Genomic DNA, 15235 nt, shown 5'->3' on the forward strand with positions numbered 1-15235 from the left:
ATTTCTTTTTTCCTTGTTCTGAGAAACAGTTGACTCAACTACTACTTAAGATTTCACGAGATTCCAAAGTGTTCCATAGTAATCTAGGACACAATTTGAAATTCCCATCGTTCATGAGCATGCTGCCTGGGAAGGATACCATGCCAAGTGCCTACTAATAAATGGGGAAGGATTTTTTTTTTTTTTTTTTTTTTTTTTTTTTTTTACCAATTTCTCTTTAACAGAGAACAGGCTCTAATGGAAAGACACACACACACACACACACACACACACAGGTACATTTTGATAGCTAAGAAGTTAGGAGAGATGTTTAACTCCTCAGGCTGGTAGACCCAGAGGACAACAGATCAAAGAATACTGCATAAGAGTATGGACAGGTCTGTGTCCCAGCCACATATAGCATTTACGCATTATTGGGGTCTGAGCCTGTTTCCCCATCTGCAAGTAAATAAAAACAGTCTTCATTCATAGGGTAGTTAGTGGTAAGCAAACATTGGGTTGGATGTAAAGGGTTAGCACAGTGAACACAATTTGTTTGATTATTGGGGAGGGACAGTCATCTGAGAAGAAATGGAGAAAACAGTTGTTTTGCTTACTTCACAATTTAATTCAGTTATAGTTCTGTTGCCTTCTTTTGTTTCTAACCTTATAGCCTTTTCTGCAGCTCTGCTTAAGAAATTCTTCAGGATTTTTTAATGTGAAAGTTCTCTCTTATCATGATAAAAATATTTCCGTTCTGTTTTCATAGCCAGGGGATCCCTCTCCATCCTCAATTCTCATAGCAACAATAGAGAAAAACATAGTAGCTTAGGGCCTGGCCAGCATGACTCAGTGGTTGAGCATGGACCTGTGAACCAAGAGTCACAGTTGTATTCTCAGGCAGGGCACATGCCTGGGGGGGGGGCAGGGACTAAGCGCTCCAACATATTAGTTTCCAAAGAGAACACTTGAAAAAACCATACAGTAGAGGAAAGGATGAGGTTTCTAAATTGAAAAAAAGTTTCAAGGTCAGGAAATGAGGACATTTTTACCCGAGGCCTAAAACCTAAATGCAATTCAAAAGGAACAATTCTCAACTCACTGTGGTCAGTTTTCTTTTCTCAGACTCCTTTTCCCTTAGTCAAAGGGCACCAACGAGGTGACAGAGGACACAGTACAACTCTTAGATGTCTATGAACTCTGTTTGTGTGAGAGAGAGAGAGAGAGTGTGTGTGAGAGAGAGTGTGTGTGTGTGTTTGTGAGAGTGTGTGTGTGTGAGTGTGTGTGTGTGAGTGTGTGTGTGTGAGTGTGTGTGTGAGAGTGTGTATATGTGAGTGTGAGTGAGTGAGTGTGTGTGTGTGTCTTTCCCGCCTAAACACTGAGGGGACGGGGCCCGGGGCCGGGCCGGGGGCGGGGCCCGAGGGAGGGGCGGGGCCTGAGATATGGGCGGGGCCACGGCTGGGCGGGGCCTGAGGGCGGGGCGGGGCTATGGCCGGGGCCTGTTTCCGCGTCCCCCGCCGCCCACTCCTCCCCTCCGCGCCCCGCCCACACGACTTCGCCACTATCCCGACAGGCCCCGCGGCCGGGGGAGTCACCGGCGGTGGGCGGCGGTGAAGGCTCGTCTCGCTGTTTCTCCGTCTCTATGGTTTTCCGAGGTGGGAGTATTTGACGCAGAAGCAACTGGCGCTTCGGCGTGGCCGGGTGAGTGCTGAGCACGGAGGGGTGTGAGGGGACCGGCGTTATTTACGGGAGGCAGAATGGAAGGGGGTGCACCGCGCTTTAGGGACCTGGTCTCCGGGACCGGCCGTTCGTCCGCTCCGGGCGCAGGCGACTTCTCTCCCCGGGCGGGGGTCGCTGTCTCTCCCGGAGGCGCCGGTTCGGGGGCTGGAGAGGAGTCCCGAGTCTTCCTCCTGACTTCTTCCCGTCCCTCCTGCTCCGTCCGTCCCGGGACAAGTTCTCCGGGCGCCGGTTCCCTCCCAGCCGCTGGGCTCCCGCGGGCGCCCCGGAGACGCCGGGAGACCGGGTCGGTTCCACGGGGGCTGGTGGGTGTGGCTGGAAGTGGGTGGGGAGTTGACAGTTAGATCTCGGATCGGGGAGAGGTATCAGCCACTGAAACCAAACAAGTGGAAAGTCAGCGGGGACCCGAAGGAGCAACACCAAGTGCCGGGTCCTGGGACTGTTCAGTTTTTGTTTCTTCCGGCGCCTTCCCCGTCTCCTCCTTTCTCTTCCAAGTTTCCTTCTCGCCATCCTGTCCTCACCCACCACACGGTGCTGCGAGGATGAGCCAGGTGTTATTGACTCCATGAGAGAGTTTAAAACGGACTGTTAGGTTGCCATCTCTGGGATCTTAATGTTTGTGGTTTCTTTAACTTCTCTTTCAGGTGCCACAACTATATTGTAGGTATTTGACATGTTAGCAGAATAGCCATTTTATAGCTGTTGGACTAAAGTAAAATGTTTTATCCTCCCTGTGGTACCTGGAAAGATCCATTTTCTTTCCATTATGTTATAAACAGATGTGACTATCACAGTGTTTTGGGGTGGGTTCTTGGATATACCTTTGTTTATGTTAAAGCATCCCTCCGGTTCAGGGATGCTAGTGATCTTGCCGTGGAAGAAAGGAGTTTGCAGGAAAAGTGAAACAGGTTTGAGTTGATAGCAGCAGGAGACTTTAGATTTCATTAAAACCACAGGACCAGTTAGTAAAATGTCAGCATCTTAAAACATAGGTGTTGACCAGGATGATCAACCTGCTGTCTTACTGGAGTTGGACAAGGTAATGAGCTTGTTGATCATTAAGGTAATCACCTTATCTTAAGAACTTTTGAGGACCTTCTACCTCTTGCATGAGGGAAGGTGGCTCTGGCCTCCAGCTCCTCTTTATTGTCACCCTTCTTAGGTCCCTGATTATCTCTTCCACTTAAGAACACCACTCTGGCTACCTAATTATGGCAAGAAAGTGTCATTAACACCTCTAAGTGTCCTTAATTAATGAGGACTATAAAACAGAATAATACTGGCAATAAGCATAGGTTCAGGAGTGGGTTGTATGTCTTGGAAGAAAGAATTAGTTAATAAAAACTAATAAGCAAGAATACAAAAGTGTGTTGGGGGGATGAGGACAATTATGTGATACTATAATCAATAAAAAAATTTTAAAAATAGACATATACCACAGAAATAAAATCTGTGGTGTCCTAAAAAAAAAAGTACAAAAGTGTGTATTGCTGTCTTTATAATCTCTAGAATATTTACTATATTTAGTAAGTAGACTTTTTACATTCTCAAGAGGTTCATCTTGAGACTGACTTTCCTGTGTATCCTATGTAATAAAAGGCTAACATGCGCATCCACTGAACGGTGAAACGACCAGTCGCTATGATGTGCACTGACCACTGGGGGCAGATGCTCAATGCAGGAGCTGCCCCCTGGTGGTCAGTGTGCATCCACAGGGGAAGTGCTGCGCAACCAGAAGCCAGGCTCATGGCTGGCGAGCACAGTGGCGGAGGCAGGAGCCTCTCCCGCCTCCAAAGCAGCACCAAGGATGTCCAACTGCCAGCTTAGGCCCGCTTCCAGGACATCCCCTGAGGGCTCCCAGACTGCGAGAGGGTGCAGGCCAGGCTGAGGGATCCCCTGCCAAGTGCACGAATTTTGTGGGTTGTGGGGAATATACAGTTTCAAATCACATGAATTAAGGGTAGGAGGCTTATAATTGCCTCTAGTTTAAGAATAAAACAATAGCTGAAACGGGTTTGGCTCAGTGGATAGAGCGTTGGCCTGCGGACTGAGAGGTCCTGGGTTCGATTCTGGTCAAGGGCATGTACATTGGTTGCGAGCACATCCCTGGTGGGGAGTGTGCAGGAGGCAGCTGGTCAATGTTCCTCTCTCATCGATGTATCTAGCTTTCTATCCCTCTCCCTTCCTCTCTGTAAAAAATCAATAAAATATATTAAAAAGAAAAGAATAAAACAATAATATGTAATGTCTCCCATAATGCAATATTATGCAAAATAATTATAACTGAAAGATTTAATGGATCCTCCAAACCTTATATTATTTAACATTATAGAACTAAAGTAATTGATAGTTATTAAATCTAATGTGGCCACTTTTAATCTTTCGTTTTACCTCTTTTTTAAAAAAATTATCTTTATTATTGCAAGTGTTACAGATATCTCCCTCCACCCTGCACCCGTCCCCCATCCTCCAGGCCTTCATCTCACTATTGTCGGTGTCCATGGGTTCTTTTGTTAATCTCTACTCCTACCTGAATATATGCTATCAGTTCTTTGGTTAATCTCTACTCCTGCCTGCCTTCCCTCTGAGATTCATCAGTCTATTTCATGCTTTTATGGCTCTAGATGTATTTTGTTCATCAGTTTATTTTTTCATTAGATTCTTCATATGAGTGAGATCATGTGATACTTGTCTTTCTCTGACTGGCCTATTTAACTTAGCATAATACTCTCCAGGTCCCTTCGTGCTGTCTGAAGGGTAAGAGATCTTTCTTTTTTATCATTGTATAGTATTCCATGGTGTAAATGTACCACAGCTTTTTTTTATCCACTCACCTACTGATGGGCTGTTTCCAGATCTTAGTTATTGTAAATAATGCTGTTATGAAAATAGGAGTGCATATATTTTTTTCTGATTGGTGTTTGAGGCAGATAATTCTTCAAAGTGGGCTCACTAGGTCAAATGGCAGTTCCATATTTAATTTTTTGAGGAAACTCCATAGTGTTTTCCATAGCGGCTGCTCCAATCTGCATTCCCACTATCAGTGTATTAGGATTCCCTTTTCCCACATCCTCACCAGCACTTGTCATGTGTTGATTTGTTGATGGTAGCCATTCTGAAAGAGATTTGCATCTTTCAGATGATAAATGACTTTGAACATTTTTTTTTTAATGTCTTGACCCCTCTGTATGTCCCCTCTGGAGCAATGTCTATTTAGGTCCATTGCCTATTTTTAATTGGACTGTCTTCCTTTTGTTAAGTTGTATGTGTTCCTTATATATTTTGGATATTAACTCCTTATGAGATGTTTCATTGGCAAATATGTTCTCCCATGCAGTGGGATCCCTTTTCATTGTTGGTGGTTTTTTTGCTGTGTGGAAGCTTTTTATTTTATTTTTATGTGGTCCCATTTGTTTTTTCCTTTGTTTCCCTTTTGAGGAATTTTTACAATGGCTATAGCACTTGCTGAACATTAGCCATTTCTTCCCCATATAGAATTGTTTAATATATCCCTTTTAAAAAGAGAATCAGTTTTTTAAAAGTTTACTCACAACTACCCCCCCCCCCCGGATAAAAATAGTTTGCTTTTGTGCCAAGAGGAAAAGTTAATTATTTTAAAATAGATTTTCTACACACTTTGGTAAATTATGAGAAAATTATTAATGCTTTTAAGGTATTAAATATTGATTTCTGAGCATATATGAGAGGAAGACACATGGGCATATTTCCCATGTTCCATACTTGCTGTTATAAAGGTAATAGGTGTCTATTTTGGAAAATAGAAGTTATTTTTGAAAGTCAAAAATCATAATTTATCTTTTCCTCTGCCACAGGTAGCCATTAGTTTCCTTGCATGTTTGGGAATCTGTGGAAAAGTAAAGAGTCTGAAGTCAGACTCTGTGCAAACGATGGTACTAATAGCACTAGCCTTACTTACTTCCTCTAACCTGAGAAACCCCAGAAGAGAAAGAACTTTCCTTTTTCTACTGTATGGGAGGGCATCTCATTGGCTTGTCCTAGAAGCAATCTCTGTAGCTAGAGTGATAAAATGCTTTGTGTGGCCAGGATTGGCTCTTGTTCCTACCCTGGAGTGGGTTGTAGGGGGTATACAGTTTCAAACCACATGAATTAAGGGTAGGAGGCATATAATTGCTCAAGGAAAATTGAGGTGTTATTTCCCAGAGATGGGAGAGTTGCTAGACAGGCAAAAATAACAGATGTTCACTGAAATAATTTTTATGTATTTATTTTATAATTAAGAGAACTTGCTTTCCTTTCCCAGTATAAATTAAATTATACTTTACAGTGTATGTGTTGATTCCTTCCACCCTTTTAAAAAATATATTTTTATTTATTTCAGAGAGGGAGGAAGAGGGAGGGAGAGATAGAAACATCAATAATGAGAGAGAATCACTGATCGGCTGCCTCCTGCACACCCCCACTGGGATCAAGCCCACAGCCCGGGCATGTGCCCTTGACTGGAATTGAACCTGGGACTCTTCAGTCTGCAGGCTGATTCTCTATTCACTGAGCCAAACTAGCTAGGGCTCCCCTCCCCTCCCCCCTTTGTAAAATCCTTACCCAAGGATATGTTTTTATTTATTTTTAGAAAGAGGAAGGGAGAGATAAACATTAATGTGAGAGAGAAACATAGATCAGTTGTCTCCTGTGTGTGCTCTGACTGGGGATCAAACCCTCTACCTAGATGTGTGCCCTCATTGGGAATAGAACCCATAATCTTTTAGTGTAGGGGACAAAGCTCCAGCTGGCTGAGCCACATGATTTTTTTGTTTTTAATATCTGTTATTTTATTAATTTATAGAACTTAAACTCTTCAAGTACCTGAGTTGGGAGCTCAATCCCCAGTGTGAGGCATGGTGATAGATGATTCTCTCATCATTGATGTTTCTATCTCTCTCTTCCTCGCCCTTTCTCTCTGAAATCAATAGAAACATATTTAAAAAATAAACAAGTAAGTCCTATCGGGTTTGACTCAGTGAATAGAGCGTCAGCCTGAGGACTCAAGGGTCCCAGGTTCAATTCCAGTCCAGGGCATGTATCTTGGTTGTGGGCGCATACCCAGTAGGGAGTGTGCAGGAGGCAGCTGATTGATATTTCTCTCTCATAGATGTTTCTAACTCTCTATCCCTCTCCCTTCCTCTCTATAAAAAAATCAATAAAAATAAATTTAAAAAATAAACTCTTCAAGTGCATTTATCTGTACTGTTACTGTATTCTTACTCTGGAACATTCAGATTTTCTAACTTTAATATTATGCTTATTTGGCAGTTTGATAAAATTTATTTTTGATAAATATTTTTACTACAGTGGATTAATTTTATTAACTGCAGCTTATAAGTAGTAAATTAATATGTTCTAAGTTTTTAAGTATATGTAGGTAATATGGTTAAATGCTTGATTCTCTTCAATTATTTCATGTGTTTATTTGTTTCAAGTATATTTTCATTTATTTCAAGGAGGAAGGAAGAGGGAGAGAGACAGAAACATTAATGATGAGAGAGAATCATTGACCGACTGCCTCCTGCATACCCCGTACTAGGGATTGAGCCCACAATCTGGGCATGGACCCTTTACCAAAATCGAACCTGGGACCCTTAAGTCTGCAGGCCAACGCTCTATCCACTGAGCCAAACTGACTAGGGCAATTATTTCATGTTTTAAAAAGTGTAGAAACCACTTCATTTGTGTATTATATGAAAAATATATCATTATAATTGTCACTAATTGCTGTCACTGGGTATTAACTTTAAAACCGGGTGGCTGGGTTGGTTGTATCATTGTCCTTTTGGTTCCAGTCAGGATACATACCTGGATTGTGGGTTGGATCCCCGGTTAGGGCATGTGCTGGAGGCTACCAATTTATGTTTCTCTGCCACATTCTCTCTCTCTCTCTCTCTCTCTCTCTCTCTCTCTCTCTCTCTCTCTCTCTTTTCCTTTCTCTCTCTCAAATTAATTTTTTTAAACTGTAGTTAACATTAATGGCTGGTTTTGTATCTTTACATATTATTCTGATGATTCATTGTATTTTTAGAGAAAATATAATTGAAGCAATATTGTTTACTCCACTGCCTTGTCTTTGTTGGAAAGAAATGTTAACAGTTCATTTCAATGGACATTGGAACTTTATTTGCTAACATTGGTGGCACATGCTTTAGTTTAGACAGATCTGTATTCTAAAACCCAACTCCATCACTTCTGGGTGTTGTGAAAATTACTTAATTTCTCTGAACTTGAGTTTCATTTGCAAAATTGAAATGACAATACACTATCTCTGGGGTTCTTGCGAAGATTAATGTATGCCAACTGTCTTGGATATAGGAGGTTCTCATTAAATATCCTAATATATAAAAAACCTGGGTTGTAATCACCAGTAATGACTGAGGATCGACCAGCTGGAAGTCAGTTCTGCAGTCAGCGCTTACTGCTTCCGCTGCAGGTGTGATGCCCCAACACTGACTGCCGAGGGGCTGTGAATCAGGGTCAGAAAGAGGCCTGGAGAGAGAAGGAGGGACTGATTTGTTGCCTGTGTTACCAGCACTTTTGATCAGCACTTGCCTCTCTCTTTCTCTTCCAGTCTGGCCAGCAGCTGCACCTCTATTTCTCTCCAGGCCTCCACTGGGGCTTCTGATCAGCCCCATCTTTCTGATAAGGCCCCATTGATAGGTCCAGAAATACTGACTGGCATAGAAACCAACCAATCAGAACCAAATTGGCTGGCAGAGGAGGTCAGTTGGGGGTGAGATCAGGCCAGCAGGGGAGAACAGTGGGGGGCGAGATCAGGCTAGCAGGGGAGGGCAGTTGGGTAATTAGGCAGGCAGGCATGAGGGTTTAGTGTCAATCAGACAAGCAGGCGAGGCAGTTAGGGGCAATCAGGCAGGCAAGCAGGTGAGCAGTTATAAGCCAGTGGTCCCAGATTGTGAGAGGTATATTCCTATGGCATCCCCCAAGGGGTCCCCAATTGGAGAGGGTGCAGGCTGGGCTGAGGAACCCCTACCCCCCCACTGTGCGCAAATTTCGTGCACCGGGCCACTAGTAACTTAATAATAATAACAAAAAGTAATGTCTACAAAGATTTTATTTTCCCAATTTCATCATGTTTAACTGTGGGAAGAGTAAAATATACAGTTATCTGAGGAACTAATTATATTGGTCTTTTTTTTTTTTTTCTGTCTTTGCACTGTTTTCTTTTTCTTAATAAATATTTATTGTTCAGCTGAAACCAGTTTGGCTCAGTGGTAGAGCGTCGATCTGCGGACTGAAAGGTCCCAGGTTCGATTCTGGTCAAGGGCATATACATTGGTTGCGGGCACATCCCTGGTAGGGGGTATGCAAGAGGCAGCTGATCGATGTTTCTCTCTCATTGATGTTTCTAGCTCTCTATCTCTCTCTCTCTTCCTCTCTGTAAAAAATCAATAAAATATATTTTAAAAAAATAAATAAATAAATAAATAAATATTGTTCAGATTATTACAATTGTTCCTCTTTTTTCCCCCATAGCTCCCTTCCACCAGGTTCCCAACCCACCCTCTACCCTTACTTCCCCCCACTGTCCTCATCCATAGGTGTATGATTTTTGTCCAGTCTCTTCCCTCTCCCCCTACACCCTTTCCCAGAAAAAATTGTCAGTCCACTTTCTTTCTATACCCTTGATTCTATTATATTCCCAGTTTATTCTGTTCATCAAATTTTTTATTCACTGGATTTTTTTAGATTCACTTGTTGATAGATATGTATTTGTTGTTCATAATTTTTATCTTTACCTTTTTCTTCTTCCTCCTCTTCTTAAAGAATACCTTTCAGCATTTCATATAATACTGGTTTGATGGTGATGAACTCTTTTAGCTTTTTCTTATCTGTGAAGCTCTTTATTTGACCCTCCAGTCTGAATGATAACTTTGCTGTGTAGAGTAATCTTGGTTGTAGGATCTTGCTATTCATTTTGAAAATTTCTTGCCACTCCCGTCTGGCCTGCATGGTTTCTGTTGAGAAATCAGCTGACAGTCGTATGGGTACTCCCTTGTAGGTAATTAACTGTTGTTCTCTTGCTGCTTTTAATATTCTCTCTTTGTCTTTTGCTCTTGGCATTTTAATTATGTGTCTTTGTGTGGTCCTTTTTGGTTTCCTTTAGTGTGGGGTTCTCCACTCTTACTGGACTTGTAAGTCTATTTCTTTCACCAGGTAGGGGAAGTTTTTGGTCATTATTTCTTCAAATAGGTTTTCAGTATCTTGCTCTTTCTCTTCTTCTGGCACCCCAATAATTCTGATGTTGGTTCGCTTGAAATTGTCCCAGAGGTTTCTTACATTATCTTCAACTTTCTGGAGCTTGTGTCTCCCTCCAGATTGAAAAAGACAACCGTGTACTCAGCTGCCAGCTTTTTCCACGGTCGTGCCTCCGTATCTTCGCACTTTACTTCTATATCTCCTGTGAAGCTCAGTGTGCTTTTCCCTTTCCTTCTAGTTGTAGAATTTCCACTCAGCCAGCCTTTCTGTGGTTCTGGATGATGTCTGTTTTGTCTTTTAGTTGTATTTTTGAAGTGGTTTTGTGAGGCAGCAATTTCAGGTGCCATCCTGGTTTCTCCCCAACAACTATGCATTTTTAAATTTGTTTTTAAAGAGAGGAAAGACAGGGAGAAACATCAATGTGAGAGAGAAACATCAATCGGTAACCTCCCACTTATGCTCTAACTGAGGACCAAACCTGAAATCTAGTTGTGTGTCTGACCAGAATTGAACCCGCCACTTTTTGGTGTGAGGTAGAATGCTTCAACCAGCTAAGCAACACTGGCCAGGGCAAATGATAACTTCTTATTCTCTCCTCTCTTCAGTTCCTGTTAACCTCTATTCTATTTTCTATCTCAAAAAACCTCCTATAAGTCGAATGATACAATTTTGTTCTATTGTATCTGGTTTATTTCACTTAACATAATGTCTTCAAGCGTCATCCTTGTTATAGGATGTATCAGAATTTCATTTCTTTTTAAAATCTGGGCACCTTATTTTTAGTATTTTTTCTTTTCATTAAATTTATTTAGGTGACATTGGTTAATAAAATTATATAGGTTTTAAGTGTATGTTTCTATGATATATAATTTGTATATTGCATGGTGTGCCCACCACCCAAAGTTAAATTTTCTGTCACCATATATTTGGCCTCCTTTATGTTTCTCTAGCTCTAACCCCCCTTCCCTGTGGTAACTACCATACTGTTGTCTGTGTCTATGAGTTTTTTTTTCTTATTTGTTCATTTGTTACTTTCAGTTTTATATTCCACATATGAGTGAAATCATATGGTCCTTAACCTTTTCTGACTGACTTATTTCATTTAGCATGATATTCTCAAGGTCTATCCATGTTGTAAAAAATGGCAGTATTTCATCTTTTCTTATGGCTGAATAGTATGCCATTGAATATAGGTACCACATCTTCTTTATTCAATCACCTATCAAAGGACACTTGTTGTTATGTCTTGGACACCATGAGTAATGGTGCAATGAAATAAAGGTGCATATATGCCGCTTTCAATTTTTGAGTGTAGGTACCCAGAAGAAGGACTGCTGAGTCATATGGAAGGTAACTATTCTTAATTTTTTTAGGAATCGCCATACAGTTTTCATCAGTTTACATTCCCACCAGCAGTGAATTTTCTTAAGACTGAATAATATTCCATTATTATGTTTGCACACATTTTTTTTAATCCACTTTTCTGTTGATGGACATTTCAGCTATTCTACCTTATGGCTATTGTGAATAATGCTGCTCTGAACACTGGTATACAAGTATCTACTTGAGTCCCTGCTTTTCATTCTTTTGGATATATATCTAGGAGTGGAACGCTGGCTCCTATTGTAATTCTATGTTTAACTGTTTTCCATAGCAGCTGCACTATATTACATTCCCACTAACTGTGCACAAAGGTCCCACATTTTCTCCAACATTTGTTATTTTCTGCTAAAAAAACAAAAAACAAAAAACAAAAACAAGCTATCCTAATGGATGTGAAGTGGTATCTCATTGTGATTTTGATTTGCATTTCCCTAAAGTTGAGCACCTTGTATTTATTTGAATATCTTCCTTGGAGAAATGTCTAATCAAGTCTTTTGCCCATTTTTAATTGGATTTTTGTTGTTGTTGGACTAGATAGCTTTTAAATCACAATGTAAGATTTCTTAAAAATGGCAAATTGATTCCATGGATTTGAAATGCTATTTAGGTTAAAAGAAAAAGAACAAAAATGTTCACTTCCTTGATTAGTATAGTAAGGATAGATAATAGATATATGTTTATGATTAGAGTATTACTTTTCATTTTAATTGTTTGCACTAAAAGGAAGCATTTAAACATTTTATACTTATGTAATATTTTAGTGAAATTTATATTATATTGTACAGTTTTATTTGAATTATCACCATCACTAGCATCCTCTTATATTACCTTCCCAACAAACATTTATTCATAATTTATTGTGTGTAGGCACTGTGCTCAGCATTTTACAAGCAATTTCTTATTTAATTCTCTTCATAGTCATTTGCAGTGTTATTATTCCTGTTTTATGGAAGCTCTAAATTGCCAAGTCTGAAATCACAGGTTTGACTGACTTCAAAATTAATAACCACTTAAGTCAAGTTAGTAAGGATTAATTAACTAGATTACTTTGAGTAGAGACACTTGATTTTCTGGGCCTCAGTTTAATAAAACAAAACAAAATGTACAACAATATAAACTTAGCTACATGTTCAGTACCACTTGAATTTGTGATGTTCTAATTTTGGCTTTAATTAAATCCTAAAGTTTAAAATATCTTTATGTAAGCAAGGGAAATCTTTTTAGAAGTACCTTGAAAAATAGAGAACAGACTGACAGCTGTCAGAGGTGAAGGGGTTTGTGGGGGCTGAGTGGAAAGGTGAAGGGATTGAGAAAAAAAAAAAAAAAAAACTCACAAAAATACATATAACAAATTCACAGGCACAGACAATGGTGTGGTGATTACCAGAGGGAAAGGGAAGGGAGGGCAGATTAGAAGAGGATATAGAGAGGATAAGTGGATGAAAGGAGATTTGACTTAGAGTGGTGAACACACAGTGCAATGTACTAATGGTGTATTATAGAATTGTACACCTGAAGCCTATATAATTTTATTTATACCACTGTCACTCCAATAAATTCAATAAAAAATAAAAACAAAAGTACTTGGATAGATAAGTTGGAATAAAGGCTTAAAAGGAAGTAAAACATTCTATGAAATATCTACTCTTGCTGTCAACCTAGCAGGTTTGTTTTTAGAGAAAACATAATTATAGACAGGTTGTTATAAAAGATTATCTATAAAGATGTATATTACTGTGAATGCTAAAAAAAAAAATACCACTGAAATTGTTATTTAGGCAGAAAGAGACTTCATTTGCCAGAAATATATGTTATTCTTACAGATTGGCCCATCGTACACTCAATTCTTTGCTGTTGAAGGAGACTGAATAACATGTCATATACATACGCTTGAGTTTTGACATGGAATTGTTATTATATTTTAATACAAGTGCCTAATTTTCTATATCTGGAAATTGAATATAATGCAAATGAACATTGGAACACTTATAAAATGCAGAATTCTCTGCAAATGCAAGGTGACATCTTATTAAATATTGATTCCTTCATTCTGTTTTCACATATCATTTCTATATCACAGTAGGATTTAGAGGCTTTAATTTAATAGGAAAGCCCATAAAGTATTGTGTTCTACAGTGCATATAATGCATTATTGTTGATCAGTATTTTACATTTTTTCTTTTTACCCTGAAGAGTGAGTGTGTGTGTGTGTGTGTGTGTGTATGTGTGTTTTAATTTACTCCTTCTAGCTGGTAGCTTAGTTGGTTGAGCATCATCCTGTGCACCACGAGGTTGCTGGTTCAATTCCCCGTCAGGGCATATGCCTGGCTTGCGGGCTCTATTCCCAGTAAGGGACATGCAGGAAGCAGACAATTAATGATTCTCTCTCATCATTGATGTTTTTTATTTCTATCTCCCTCTCCCTTCCTCTCTGGAATTAAAAAGAAAAAGAAAAAACTTCTAAGTCCAGTGTACTTTGCTTTTTTTTTAAGTCCAGTGTACTTCTCTCTTTTTCTGTTAAGAAATACTTTCTCTTTATAGGAAGGGCTGGTGAGGGCTGCATACTAGGGAAAGACAAAGGAAGGCATTTAGATTACCATCTGTGTTGACTTATTGTCAAGCAGAAGTTCTGTATGGGGATAAAGACTGGGCATTTGTGTTTTCTCTGACTTAGAAACTTGACCATGGATGATGGAACAGGAAACCTAATTCTTATTAATAGCTCTCTTTGGTCTTGAGAACTGTCAGGCTAAAAGCACCTTGGAATGACTTGCAAATTTAAGGTATGAATAGAAGAAGAAGAAAAATAAGGAAAGCGGTAAAGAGAAAAGAAACAGAATAAGGTTGCATTTCATGAAGCTGGCAGAATGCTCTGAAACCATTGTTTCAGATCCTAACCTATTTGTAAATAAATTTTAAAATGGAATTATTTTAATACTAGAGGCCCGGTGCATGAAAATTTGTGCAAGAGTAGGCCTTCTTTCTCTGGCTTCCAGCATAGGCTTCCCTCTGGCACCTGGGACCCAGGCTGCTGACACCAGCTTTCCTCTGGCATCTGGGATCCGGGCTTCCCTCCTCTGGCCACCAGCAGGTACCCGGACCCGGGCTGGCTTCTCTCCAGCCGCCTGCAGGCACCCGGAATCCAGGCTGGCTTCTCCCCCCCCCCCCCCTCAACTTCCCCAACTTCCCCCCATCCCACCCCCTGGCCCTGGCCCTAGCTTCATCAGGAAGGACGTCTGGAAGATTTCTGGACTAATTAGCATATTGCCCTTTTATTATTATAGATTTTATTTTTTAAGAGCTTCCTGTTTTCAATCCTGGTCAGAATAATTCTGGTCTTTCTTATATTTCCCTCAGGATTCAAATACATATATACTTATTAGGAAACTATTAATGGTTATGATGTATTTGATTGATCTGTAGAGTTTAGCAGAGGCAGCTTAAGAATATATTTTGAAAGATTAAGTTAATGTAGTTTCTTTACAGGTCTTACCCAATGTTACATATATGTTTTTGTTTTGTTAGCTTCTCTTATCTATTCAAAATGGGAATGAGATTACTGAGTATTAGCTACTCATAATGTTATGTTAGTTCTGGTTAGTTTTCCATATCTCTAACATCTTTCTCAACCAGGGTTCCTCATCTGAACCACAGAATTTTATATATATATAATTATATATATATATATATATATATATATATATATATATATATTTTTTTTTTTTTTTCCCCCAGTGATTACTTTCTCAATTTCCCTCCTATTTGGCACAAAACTACTGCCATTCTAGATATGTAGGAGAACAGTAGCTGTTTTGTCCTTAACTCCCCACAGTTGCTACATAGGGAAAGAGCAAGTTGTAACCAATGGAAGAGTGCAAGAAAGACAGCAGGGATC

General features: G+C 39.9%; 1 protein-coding gene across 2 annotated transcripts in view; it reads left to right on the plus strand.

Moving 5' to 3' along the window:
• The first annotated feature begins 1446 nt into the window (after positions 1 to 1446).
• Positions 1447 to 15235, plus strand: part of MICU1 (mitochondrial calcium uptake 1) — a 155798-nt gene continuing 142009 nt past the window's right edge. Inside the window, exon 1 of one of the 2 annotated variants that reach the window (XM_084904970.1) lies at positions 1447 to 1680. The gene's annotated coding sequence lies outside the window, so the exon portion shown is untranslated. The remainder of the gene's footprint in view (positions 1681 to 15235) is intronic. The other variant, XM_084904971.1, reaches the window with a different exon arrangement.

This window comes from Pipistrellus hanaki (genome assembly GCF_964339955.1).
Source record: "Pipistrellus hanaki genome assembly, chromosome: 14".
NCBI classification, from domain to species: Eukaryota; Metazoa; Chordata; class Mammalia; order Chiroptera; family Vespertilionidae; genus Pipistrellus; species Pipistrellus hanaki.